The sequence below is a fragment of the Danio rerio genome, chromosome 9 (genome assembly GCF_052040795.2).
Source record: "Danio rerio strain M-AB ecotype USA chromosome 9, GRCz13ab, whole genome shotgun sequence".
Lineage (NCBI taxonomy): Eukaryota > Metazoa > Chordata > Actinopteri > Cypriniformes > Danionidae > Danio > Danio rerio.
In genome coordinates this window covers 5,792,389-5,804,996 of record NC_141029.1, presented here as the reverse complement: position 1 = coordinate 5,804,996, position 12,608 = coordinate 5,792,389, and the positions used below count along the sequence as shown (strand labels likewise).

General features: G+C 30.8%; 1 long non-coding RNA gene across 1 annotated transcript in view; it reads right to left on the bottom strand.

Annotated features, from left to right (window-relative positions):
- The window catches only part of LOC147842240 (uncharacterized), a 1,176,585-nt gene extending 1,164,180 nt beyond the window's left edge, over positions 1-12,405 (bottom strand). The window contains exons 1-2 of the long non-coding RNA XR_015499110.1: positions 11,353-12,405; positions 9,651-10,498 (exon numbers count right to left, since the gene is read on the bottom strand). This is a non-coding gene — a long non-coding RNA (uncharacterized LOC147842240). The remainder of the gene's footprint in view (positions 1-9,650; positions 10,499-11,352) is intronic.
- Positions 12,406-12,608: the final 203 nt, after the last annotated feature.

Below are 12,608 nucleotides of genomic sequence, written 5' to 3'. Positions count from 1 at the left end.
AACATTAGTGAATTTATATATTGATGGTCCAGGATCAACATTAGTGAATTTATATACTGATGGTCCAGGATCAACATTAGTGAATTTATACATTGATGGTCCAGGATCAACATTAGTAAATTTATGTATTGATGGTCCAGGATCAACATTAATAATTTTATATATTGATGGTCCAGGATCATCATTAGTGAATTTATACATTGATGGTCTTAGGATCAACATTAATAATTTTATATATTGATGGTCCACGATCAACATTAGTGAATTTATATATTGATGGTCCAGGATCAACATTAGTGAATTTATATATTGATGGTCCAGGATCAACATTAGTGAATTTATACATTGATGGTCCAGGATCAACATTAGTGAATTTATATATTGATGGTCCAGGATCAACATTAGTGAATTTATACATTGATGGTCCAGGATCAACATTAGTGAATTTATATATTGATGGTCCAGGATCAACATTAGTGAACTTATATATTGATGGTCCAGGATCAACATTAGTGAATTTATATATTGATGGTCCAGGATCAACATTAGTAAATTTATATATTGATGGTCCAGGATCAACATTAGTGAATTTATATATTGATGGTCCAGGATCAACATTAGTGACTTTAATTACTTGATGGTCCAGGATCAACATTAGTGAATTTATATACTGATGGTCCAGGATCAACATTAGTGAATTTATACATTGATGGTCCAGGATCAACATTAATAATTTTATATATTGATGGTCCAGTATCAACATTAGTGAATTTATATATTGATGGTCCAGGATCAACATTAGTGAATTTATACATTGATGGTCCAGGATCAACATTAGTGAATTTATATATTGATGGTCCAGGATCAACATTAGTGAATTTATACATTGATGGTCCATGATCAACATTAGTAAATTTATATATTGATGGTCCAGGATCAACATTAGTGAATTTATATATTGATGGTCCAGGATCAACATTAGTGACTTTAATTACTTGATGGTCCAGGATCAACATTAGTGAATTTATATACTGATGGTCCAGGATCAACATTAGTGAATTTATACATTGATGGTCCAGGATCAACATTAATAATTTTATATATTGATGGTCCAGTATCAACATTAGTGAATTTATATATTGATGGTCCAGGATCAACATTAGTGAATTTATACATTGATGGTCCAGGATCAACATTAGTGAATTTATATATTGATGGTCCAGGATCAACATTAGTGAATTTATACATTGATGGTCCATGATCAACATTAGTAAATTTATATATTGATGGTCCAGGATCAACATTAGTGACTTTAATTACTTGATGGTCCAGGATCAACATTAGTGAATTTATATACTGATGGTCCAGGATCAACATTAGTGAATTTATACATTGATGGTCCAGGATCAACATTAGTAAATTTATATATTGATGGTCCAGGATCAACATTAATAATTTTATATATTGATGGTCCAGGATCAACATTAGTGAATTTATACATTGATGGTCCAGGATTAACATTAATAATTTTATATATTGATGGTCCAGGATCAACATTAGTGAATTTATATATTGATGGTCCAGGATCAACATTAGTGAATTTATACATTGATGGTCCAGGATCAACATTAGTGAATTTATATATTGATGGTCCAGGATCAACATTAGTGAATTTATATATTGATGGTCCAGGATCAACATTAGTGAATTTATATATTGATGGTCCAGGATCGACATTAGTGAATTTATATATTGATGGTCCAGATCAACATTAGTGAATTTATATATTGATGGTCCAGGATCAACATTAGTGAATTTATATATTGATGGTCCAGGATCAACATTAGTGAATTTATATATTGATGGTCCAGGATCAACATTAGTGAATTTATATACTGATGGTCCAGGATCAACATTAATGAATTTATACTTATATGGTCCAGGATCAACATTAATAATTTTATATATTGATGGTCCAGGATCATCATTAGTGAATTTATACATTGATGGTCCAGGATCAACATTAGTAAATTTATATATAGATGGTCCAGGATCAACATTAGTGACTTTAATTACTTGATGGTCCAGGATCAACATTAGTGAATTTATATACTGATGGTCCAGGATCAACATTAGTAAATTTATTTATTGATGGTCCAGGATCAACATTAATAATTTTATATATTGATGGTCCAGGATCAACATTAGTGAATTTATACATTGATGGTCCAGGATCAACATTAATAATTTTATATATTGATGGTCCAGGATCAACATTAGTGAATTTATATATTGATGGTCCAGGATCAACATTACTGAATTTATTTATCGAAGGTTCAGGATCAACATTAGTGAACTTATATATTGATGGTCCAGGATCAACATTAGTGAATTTATATATTGATGGTCCAGGATCAACATTAGTGAATTTATACATTGATGGTCCAGGATCAACATTAGTGAATTTATATATTGATGGTCCAGGATCAACATTAGTGAATTTATACATTGATGGTCCAGGATCAACATTAGTGAATTTATATATTGATGGTCCAGGATCAACATTAGTGAATTTATATATTGATGGTCCAGGATCAACATTAGTGAATTTATATAATGATGGTCCAGGATCGACATACCTGAATTTGTATATTCATGGTCCAGGATCAACATTAGTGAAATTATATATTAATGGTCCAGGATCAACATTAATAATTTTATATATTGATGGTCCAGGATCAACATTAGTGAATTTATTTATCGAGGGTCCAGGATCATCATTAGTGAGTTTATATATTGATGGTCCAGGATCAACATTGGTGAATTTATATATTGATGGTCTTAGGATCGACATTAGTGAATTTATATATTGATGGTCCAGGATCAACATTAATAAATTTATGTATTGATGGTCCAGGATCAACATTAATAAATTTATGTATTGATGGTCCAGGATCAACATTAGTGAATTTATATATTGATGGTCCAGGATCAACATTAGTGAATTTATATATTGATGGTCCAGGATCAACATTAGTGAATTTATATACTGATGGTCCAGGATCAACATTAGTGAATTTATACATTGATGGTCCAGGATCAACATTAGTAAATTTATACATTTATGGTCCAGGATCAACATTAGTGAATTTATATATTGATGGTCCAGGATCAACATTAGTGAATTTATATATTGATGGTCCAGGATCAACATTAGTGAATTTATATAATGATGGTCCAGGATCGACATTAGTGAAATTATATATTAATGGTCCAGGATCAACATTAGTGATATTTATATATCAAGGGTCCAGGATCAACATTAGTGAGTTTATATATTGATGGTCCAGGATCAACATTAATAATTTTATATATTGAGGGTCCAGGATCATTATTAGTGAGGTTATATATTGATGGTCCAGGATCAACATTGGTGAATTTATATATTGATGGTCCAGGATCAACATTAATAAATTTATGTATTGATGGTCCAGGATCAACATTAGTGAATTTATATATTGATGGTCCAGGATCAACATTAGTGAATTTATACATTGATGGTCCAGGATCAACATTAGTGAATTTATACATTGATGGTCCAGGATCAACATTAATAATTTTATATATTGATGGTCCAGGATCAACATTAGTGAATTTGTACATTGATGGTCCAGGATCAACATTAATAATTTTATATATTGATGGTCCAGGATCAACATTAGTGAATTTATATATTGATGGTCCAGGATCAACATTAGTGAATTTATACATTGATGGTTCAGGATCAACATTAATAATTTTATATATTGATGGTCCAGGATCAACATTACTGAATTTGTACATTGATGGTCCAGGATCAACATTAATAATTTTATATATTGATGGTCCAGGATCAACATTAGTAAATTTATACATTGATGGTCCAGGATCAACATTAGTAAATTTATACATTGATGGTCCAGGATCAACATTAGTGAATTTATATATTGATGGTCCAGGATCAACATTAGTGAATTTTTATAATGATGGTCCAGGATCGACATACGTGAATTTGTATATTCATGGTCCAGGATCAACATTAGTGAATTTTATATATCAAGGGTCCAGGATCAACATTAGTGAGTTTATACATTGATGGTCCAGGATCAACATTATAATTTTATATATTGATGGTCCAGGATCAAAATTAGTGAATTTATTTATCGAGGGTCCAGGATCATCATTAGTGAGTTTATATATTGATGGTCCAGGATCAACATTGGTGAATTTATATATTGATGGTCTTATGATCGACATTAGTGAATTTATATATTGATGTTCCAGGATCAACATTAGTGAATTTATACATTGATGGTCCAGGATCAACATTAATAATTTTGTATATTGATGGTCCAGGATCAACATTAGTAATATTATATATTGATGGTCCAGGATCAACATTAGTGAATTTATATATTGATGGTCCAGGATCAACATTAGTGAATTTATATATTGATGGTCCGGGATCAACATTAGTGAATTTATATACTAATGGTCCAGGATCAACATTAGTGAATTTATACATTGATGGTCCAGGATCAACATTAGTGAATTTATACATTGATGGTCCAGGATCAACATTAGTGAATTTATTTATCGAGGGTCCAGGATCATCATTAGTGAGTTTATATATTGATGGTCCAGGATCAACATTGGTGAATTTATATATTGATGGTCTTATGATCGACATTAGTGAATTTATATATTGATGGTGCAGGATCAACATTATTGAATTTATATACTGATGGTCCAGGATCAACATTAGTGAATTTTTACATTGATGGTCCAGGATCAACATTAATAATTTTGTATATTGATGGTCCAGGATCAACATTAGTGAATTTATATATTGATGGTCCAGGATCAACATTAGTGAATTTATATATTGATGGTCCAGGATCAACATTAGTGAATTTATATACTGATGGTCCAGGATCAACATTAGTGAATTTATACATTGATGGTCCAGGATCAACATTAGTGAATTTATACATTGATGGTCCAGGATCAACATTAATAATTTTATATATTGATGGTCCAGGATCAACATTAGTGAATTTGTACATTGATGGTCCAGGATCAACATTAATAATTTTATATATTGATGGTCCAGGATGAACATTAGTGAATTTATATATTGATGGTCCAGGATCAACATTAATAAATTTATATATTGATGGTCCAGGATCAACATTAGTGAATTTATATATTGATGGTCCAGGATCAACATTAATAAATTTATATATTGATGGTCCAGGATCAACATTAGTGAATTTATATATTGATGGTCCAGGATCAACATTAATAAATTTATATATTGATGGTCCAGGATCAACATTAGTGAATTTATACATTGATGGTCCAGGATCAACATTAATAATTTTGTATATCGATGGTCCAGGATCAACATTAGTAATATTATATATTGATGGTCCAGGATCAACATTAGTGAATTTATTTATTGATGGTCCAGGATCAACATTAGTGAGTTTATATATTGATGGTCCAGGATCAACATTAGTGAATTTATATATTGATGGTCCAGGATCAACATTAGTGAATTTATACATTGATGGTTCAGGATCAACATTAATAATTTTATATATTGATGGTCCAGGATGAACATTAGTGAATTTATATATTGATGGTCCAGAATCAACATTAGTGAATTTTTATAATGATGGTCCAGGATCGACATACGTGAATTTGTATATTCATGGTGCAGGATCAACATTAGTGTATTTATATATTAGTGGTCCAGGATCAACATTAGTGAGTTTATATATAGATGGTCCAGGATTAACATTAGTGAATTTATATATTAATGGTCCAGGATCAACATTGGTGAATTTATATATTGATGGTCTTAGGATCGACATTAGTGAATTTATATATTTATGGTCCAGGATCAACATTAGTGAATACATACATTGATGGTCTTAGGATCAACATTAGTGAAATTATATATTCATGGTCCAGGATTATCATTAGTAAATGTTATATATCAAGAGTCCAGGATCAACATAAGTGAATTTATATATTGATGTTCCAGGATCAACATTAGTGAATTCATATATCGATGGTCGAGGATAAACATTAGTGAAATTATATATTGATGGTCCCGGATCAACATTAGTGAATATATATAATGATGGTCCAGGATCAACATTAGTGAATTTATATATTTATGGTCGAGGATCAACATTAGTGAATTTATATATTGATGGTCCAGGATCAACATTAGTGAATTTATAAATTGATGGTCGAGGATCAACATTAGTGAAATTATATATTGATGGTTCAGGATCAACATTAGTGAATTTATAAATTGATGGTTCAGGATCAACATTAATAATTTTATATATTGATGGTCCAGGATCAACATTAGTGAATTTATATAATGATGGTCCAGGATCGACATACATGAATTTGTATATTCATGGTGCAGGATCAACATTAGTGTATTTATATATTAATGGTCCAGGATCAACATTAGGGAATTTTATATATCAAGGGTCCAGGATCAACATTAGTGAGTTTATATATTGATGGTACAGGATCAACATTAGTGAGTTTATATATTGATGGTCCAGGATCAACATTAGTGAATTTATATATTTATGGTCCAGGATCAACATTAGTGAATTTATATTTTGATGGTCCAGGATCAACATTAGTAAATTTTATATATTAATGGTCCAGCGCCAATATTAGTGAATTTATATAATGATGGTCCAGGATCAACATTAGTGAATATAATCATTGATGGTCCAGGATCAACATAAGTTAATTTATATATTGATGTTCCAGAATCAACAATAATGAATTTATATATTGATGGTCCAGGATCAACATTAGTGAATACATACATTGATGGTCTTAGGATCAACATTAGTGAAATTATATATTGATGGTCCAGGATCAACATTAGTGAATTTATATAATCATGGTCCAGGATTATCATTAGTAAATTTTATATATCAAGAGTCCAGGATCAACATAAGTGAATTTATATACTGATGTTCCAGGATCAACATTAGTGAATTCATATATCGATGGTCGAGGATCAACATTAGTGAAATTATATATTGATGGTCCAGGATCAACATTAGTGAAATTATATATTGATGGTCCAGGATCAACATTAGTGAATTTATAAATTGATGGTCGAGGATCAACATTAGTAAAATTATATATTGATGGTCTTAGGATCAACATTAGTGAATCTATAAATTGATGGTCTAGGATCAACATTAGTGAATATATATAATGATGGTCCAGGATCAACATTAGTGAATTTATAAATTGATGGTCGAGGATCAACATTAGTGAATTTATATAATGATGGTCCAGGATCAACATTAGTGAATTTATATATATCGAGGGTCCAAGATCAACATTAGTGAATTTATATAATGATGGTCCAGGATCACATTAGTGAATTTATGTATTGATGGTCCAGGATCAACATTAGTGAATTTATAAATTGATGGTCGAGGATCAACATTAGTGAAATTATATAATAATGGTCTTAGGATCAACATTAGTGAATCTATAAATTGATGGTCTAGGATCAACATTAGTGAATATATATAATGATGGTCCAGGATCAACATTAGTGAATTTATAAATTGATGGTCGAGGATCAACATTAGTGAATTTATATAATGATGGTCCAGGATCAACATTAGTGAATTTATATATATCGAGGGTCCAAGATCAACATTAGTGAATTTATATATTGATGGTCCAGGATCAACATTAGTGAATTTATATATTGATGGTCCAGGATCAACATTAGTGAATTTATATATTGATGGTCCAGGATCAACATTTGTGAATTTATATATATCGAGGGTCCAAGATCAACATTAGTGAATTTATATATTGATGGTCTTAGGATCAACATTAGTGAATTTATATATATCGAGGGTCCAAGATCAACATTAGTGAATTTATATATTGATGGTCCAGGATAAACATTAGTGAATTTATATATTGATGGTCCAGGATCAACATTAGTGAATTTATATATTGATGGTCCAGGATCGACATTAGTGAATTTATATATTGTTGGTCCAGGATCGACATTAGTGAATTTATATATTGATGGTCCAGGATTGCCATTAGTGAATTTATATATTGATGGTCCAGGATCAACATTAGTGAGTTTATATAATGATGGTCCAGGATCAACATTAGTGAATTTATATAATGATGGTCCAGGATCAACAATAGTGAATTTATATATTGATGGTCCAGGATCAACATTAGTGAATTAATATATTTGATGTTCCAGGATCAACATTATTGAATTTATAAATTGATGGTCCAGGATCGACATTAGTGAATTTCTATGTTGATGGTCCAGGATCAACATTAGTGAATTTATATATTAATGGTCCGGGTTCGACATTGATGAATTTATATATTGATGGTCCAGGATCAACATAAGTGAATTTTTATAGTGATGGTCCAGGATTGACATTAGTGAATTTATATATTGGTGGTTCAGGATCAACATTATTGACTTTAATTTGTAGAGGGTCCAGGATCAACGTTAGTGAAATTATATAATGATGGTCCAGGATCAACATTAGTGACTTTAATTACTTGATGGTCCAGGATCAACATTAGGGAATTTAAATAACGATGGTCCAGGATTAACATTATTGACTTTAATTAATAGATGGTCCAGGATCAACATTAGTGAATTTTATATATTGATATATATATATATATATATATATATATATATATATATATATATATATTGACGTGGGACCGTGTCTCAAAGCTTGGCACTAGCAGGTTGCCTTCGGAAAGCACATGCAGTCATGAATAATTAAGAAGCCATCTCTTCTCATAGGATAAGAAAACTCTGCTATGAATAATAATCGGAAATTGACGCGTCATCTTTGCACTTGCAGTTCTGTGCTACGTCGCCCATTTCATCCTGCCCCAAAAATCATTTTAAACCAGGAAGCTGAAATTAGCTGACAAAAGCTCAAAATTATCCAGTTTTTCCCACAATTAAAGCTAACAGGTGCTATCATTGTCTTAACTGATGCTCAACACACACAAATCTTTTAAAATCTCAAAAAAAAAAAAAAAGTACTCAAGGGTTTCGTAACCCTTTAACAAAACGAAGAATTTAAAGTAATATAGAACATAACAAGAGTTACTAAATCATGAAAGAATTTTGAGCATTGTTTTAGATTGAACTGATGCTGGTAGCACTATTTTAAGTTTATAAATATATCTAAATGATCTGTTGTATTGACAGGGCAGTCTACTGAACATACATTGATTCTGTCAGTCATGTATGCATTCACACAAGGTTGAATATGGTGCTTACAGGCTCTGCTCTGTAGCTCTGGGGGCTTTTGCCTGAGGCTTTGGAGATCTCAAATCTTTAGCTACCTTTATTATTTGTTTCCTATAAGTTATAATCAAATCCTTCTATTTATTTTCACACTGTATTTGAACCTATAAATGTTAGATGAAATCTGTTGATCTTGTGACATATATAGTTAGTACATAAATAGTTGTAACTAAATACTAAATTGCGATTTTGTTTTAATGCAAATCTAATAATAAAGCAACAACACTGTAAAAAATGTTACTTAGATCTAACTTATAAAAAGTGAGGCAAGTGGTTGCATCGGACGTTTTAGGTTGATTCAACTTCCAGCCTTTTTTAAGTATTTTAAACACTAAAACATTGCTTAAAACAAATGCAATAAAATTAAGTTGAGCCAAATAATATTTCTAAAATTACTTAAATCAGATAAACTTACTTTTTTTGTTAAACTTAACTTACTTATACATTGCTATATGTTGACTGTACTCATTTTAATTAAGTATTATGAACTTAATGATCTAAATAAAATTAACCATGCATATGTCATTTAAAACGAATTTAATTGACTTCTGGCTGTAACCTCAGAAAATAAATCGGCGTTTCTATATTGTAAGCACAATATACACTAGTAAACACAGATAAACAGACTTTCCTGTCAATAACAATTAAATAAGAATGGGAAGATGGATTAAAGACCATAACATGTATTCAATATCAATCAATGTTCCTTTTAATAGTGACTACAAAATAGGCCATTAATGTGGCTACACGTACACAATACATAAATAAAAACATTAATAATACCAGATCCTATTGAGAAATCATCCAAGGCAACTCAGTGAGGAGATTTGCATATTTTGATGAAGATTTTGGATGCATAATGTCCAGTCCCACAAAGAGTCTCTAATACATCTTAAATGTATACAGTTTTGATGGATACTTGAAGTCGAGGACATCGGTAAGTCCAAACAGGAGCCATCATGCATTTGACAGGTTTGGCAAACCTCTGACAGTCCTATGATAATCCAAACTGTGTTGGGCTGATGGCAAATTTTTCCCGTGGGCAGCCGCATGCACCTCTGATTCCTCACAACTCTATTGGTAGAGACAAAAAAAAACAGGAGTTCAGGTGGTTGCTACCAAACAACATTAAATAGGTAAATACTAAATAGAAAATAACTACAAGTGAAGTTACAAAAGTCCAGTGAGAATGATGCATGGATGAAACACCTTAGTTTATCAGTTAAAAATTACCTTAGTTAAAATTACCTAACTTTTATTTAAAAAATAAAAAAAGGTTATAGAGGTTGTGTAATTACATTATTCCAGGTGTTTTTAGTTATCAAATTTTAAAGAAAACTGTGATTTTACTCAGTGTAACAGTGCATGTCATTGTGGTTTCCTGTCAATCACAGAATTGTTAAAATTTAGGTATTACATTTTTTGTTTATTTTGGCAACTTATAAAGCATAAGAATGTGTATTTAATTTAGATATTAGAACTGTTTAAAAACGGCTATAAGAAAATTATAGAATACAAATTCTATAATTTAATTGTCATCTTCATTTTGCACCAAACTTTGCACGTCATAATACAAATTTTATTAAATAAATAAATAAATACATTGCCATTTTACACATTACATTAAGGTTTACATTAAATTTTTGCTAAAGCTACATTTAATTGACTTTTTCTTCAAATTTAATGTCACTGGCAAATGACAGTTCAGTGATTCAGTATTATCAGTTAGCTTTATTGAAAGACTGACAGATAATAAGAAACTGCATTAGGATATTTTTATACTGTTTTTACTGTTGCACACATAAAAAAAATCTTCAGATATCAAATGTAAGTTAATTCTATGGAGCCCACTATTGTTTGCAATTTTACCAATGTTTTACTTACCTGCAAATAATTATAGCTGTAATTGTATCTAATGTTTTTCTTACCTGGATGTGAAGTTTGAAGATCCACAGGTAACAAAATCACTTTGGTATCTAAAGACCAAGAACATGCATTTTAGAATGAGGTGCATACAGTTTAAATGGTTCTGTAAACATCAGTAGTAAATGTAATTTAAGTTAAAATAAATTGTAAATCTGTAATTTATTCACTATGCAGCATTAAAAAACTTATGGACTAAATCTCTAAAACACAAACTTTAAGTTATACTTTCTCTTACGTTAAACACAAACTACTTAACTGTTGCATACGTTTCTGAATTTAATATCCATCCTTAATGTGCTGCTATAACTTAGGTGAGCTAACTTTAGCTAAGTTAGCGCTAACAAACTGAACCCCCACACCCCGACCGCCCACCAGTGACCTTGTTAATCGGTTCTGCAACGTTAGTTTTACCTACTAAGTGTTTTAAAACTACTTTCACTATTTTTCTCAATAATATCACTTTTAATCGTTAGTATAAACTAGCGTTGGTTAGCGTTAGCCAACTTAGCTTTCCATGTGAGAGCAGTCTAACTGTTAACGTACCTGAGGCTACAGTACAATTTACAAAGCTAAAACCTCACCTGCCTAGCGAAGACAGCAGTTTTGCATGACTTTACAATTATCATTCGGCTAAATTTGCAACTTACTGTGTTAATCAGATCCGCTGCTGGGAGCAGTTAATGTCGACCATTGCAGAAGCTGCGTCTGCCTGCTAAATCCCGGGCAATGAAAAAGGAGTCACGCCAAACTATTAAAATCACGTTTTATGAACACCTGCCCACATCGACAGCTGCTCTAATAAATTGTCTGTGTCAACTCACTTTTATAACATTTATTCTACACAATAACCACGTACAAAAATCTACTCAAATAAATTGCATTAGTTTTATTTAAAATATACAGTTATATAAAAACTGATATATTTTAAGTAAAGAGGAAGCAAATTTTATTTTTTTGGTATAAAACAAATAAAATTAACTAGATTGCAATTATTTAAAGTAGATAGAACCAACTTTGTGAGTGTAGCACTTTTTACAGTGAATGTTTTAGCAACAGTTGAGTTTTTTTATGTTCATCCTTTTAATAGGATGGTGACAAAACAGAAACACTAATTTATTTCTTTTATTATGGATTAACAAAATTGATAAGCAAAATAGCACTTTTGCTATAGACCAACTAACCGTTTGTTTTGACTTTTATTGGGAGTTTCAATTTGACAGTGTTGCTACTGTACATTATTATACTATAAAAAGTAATG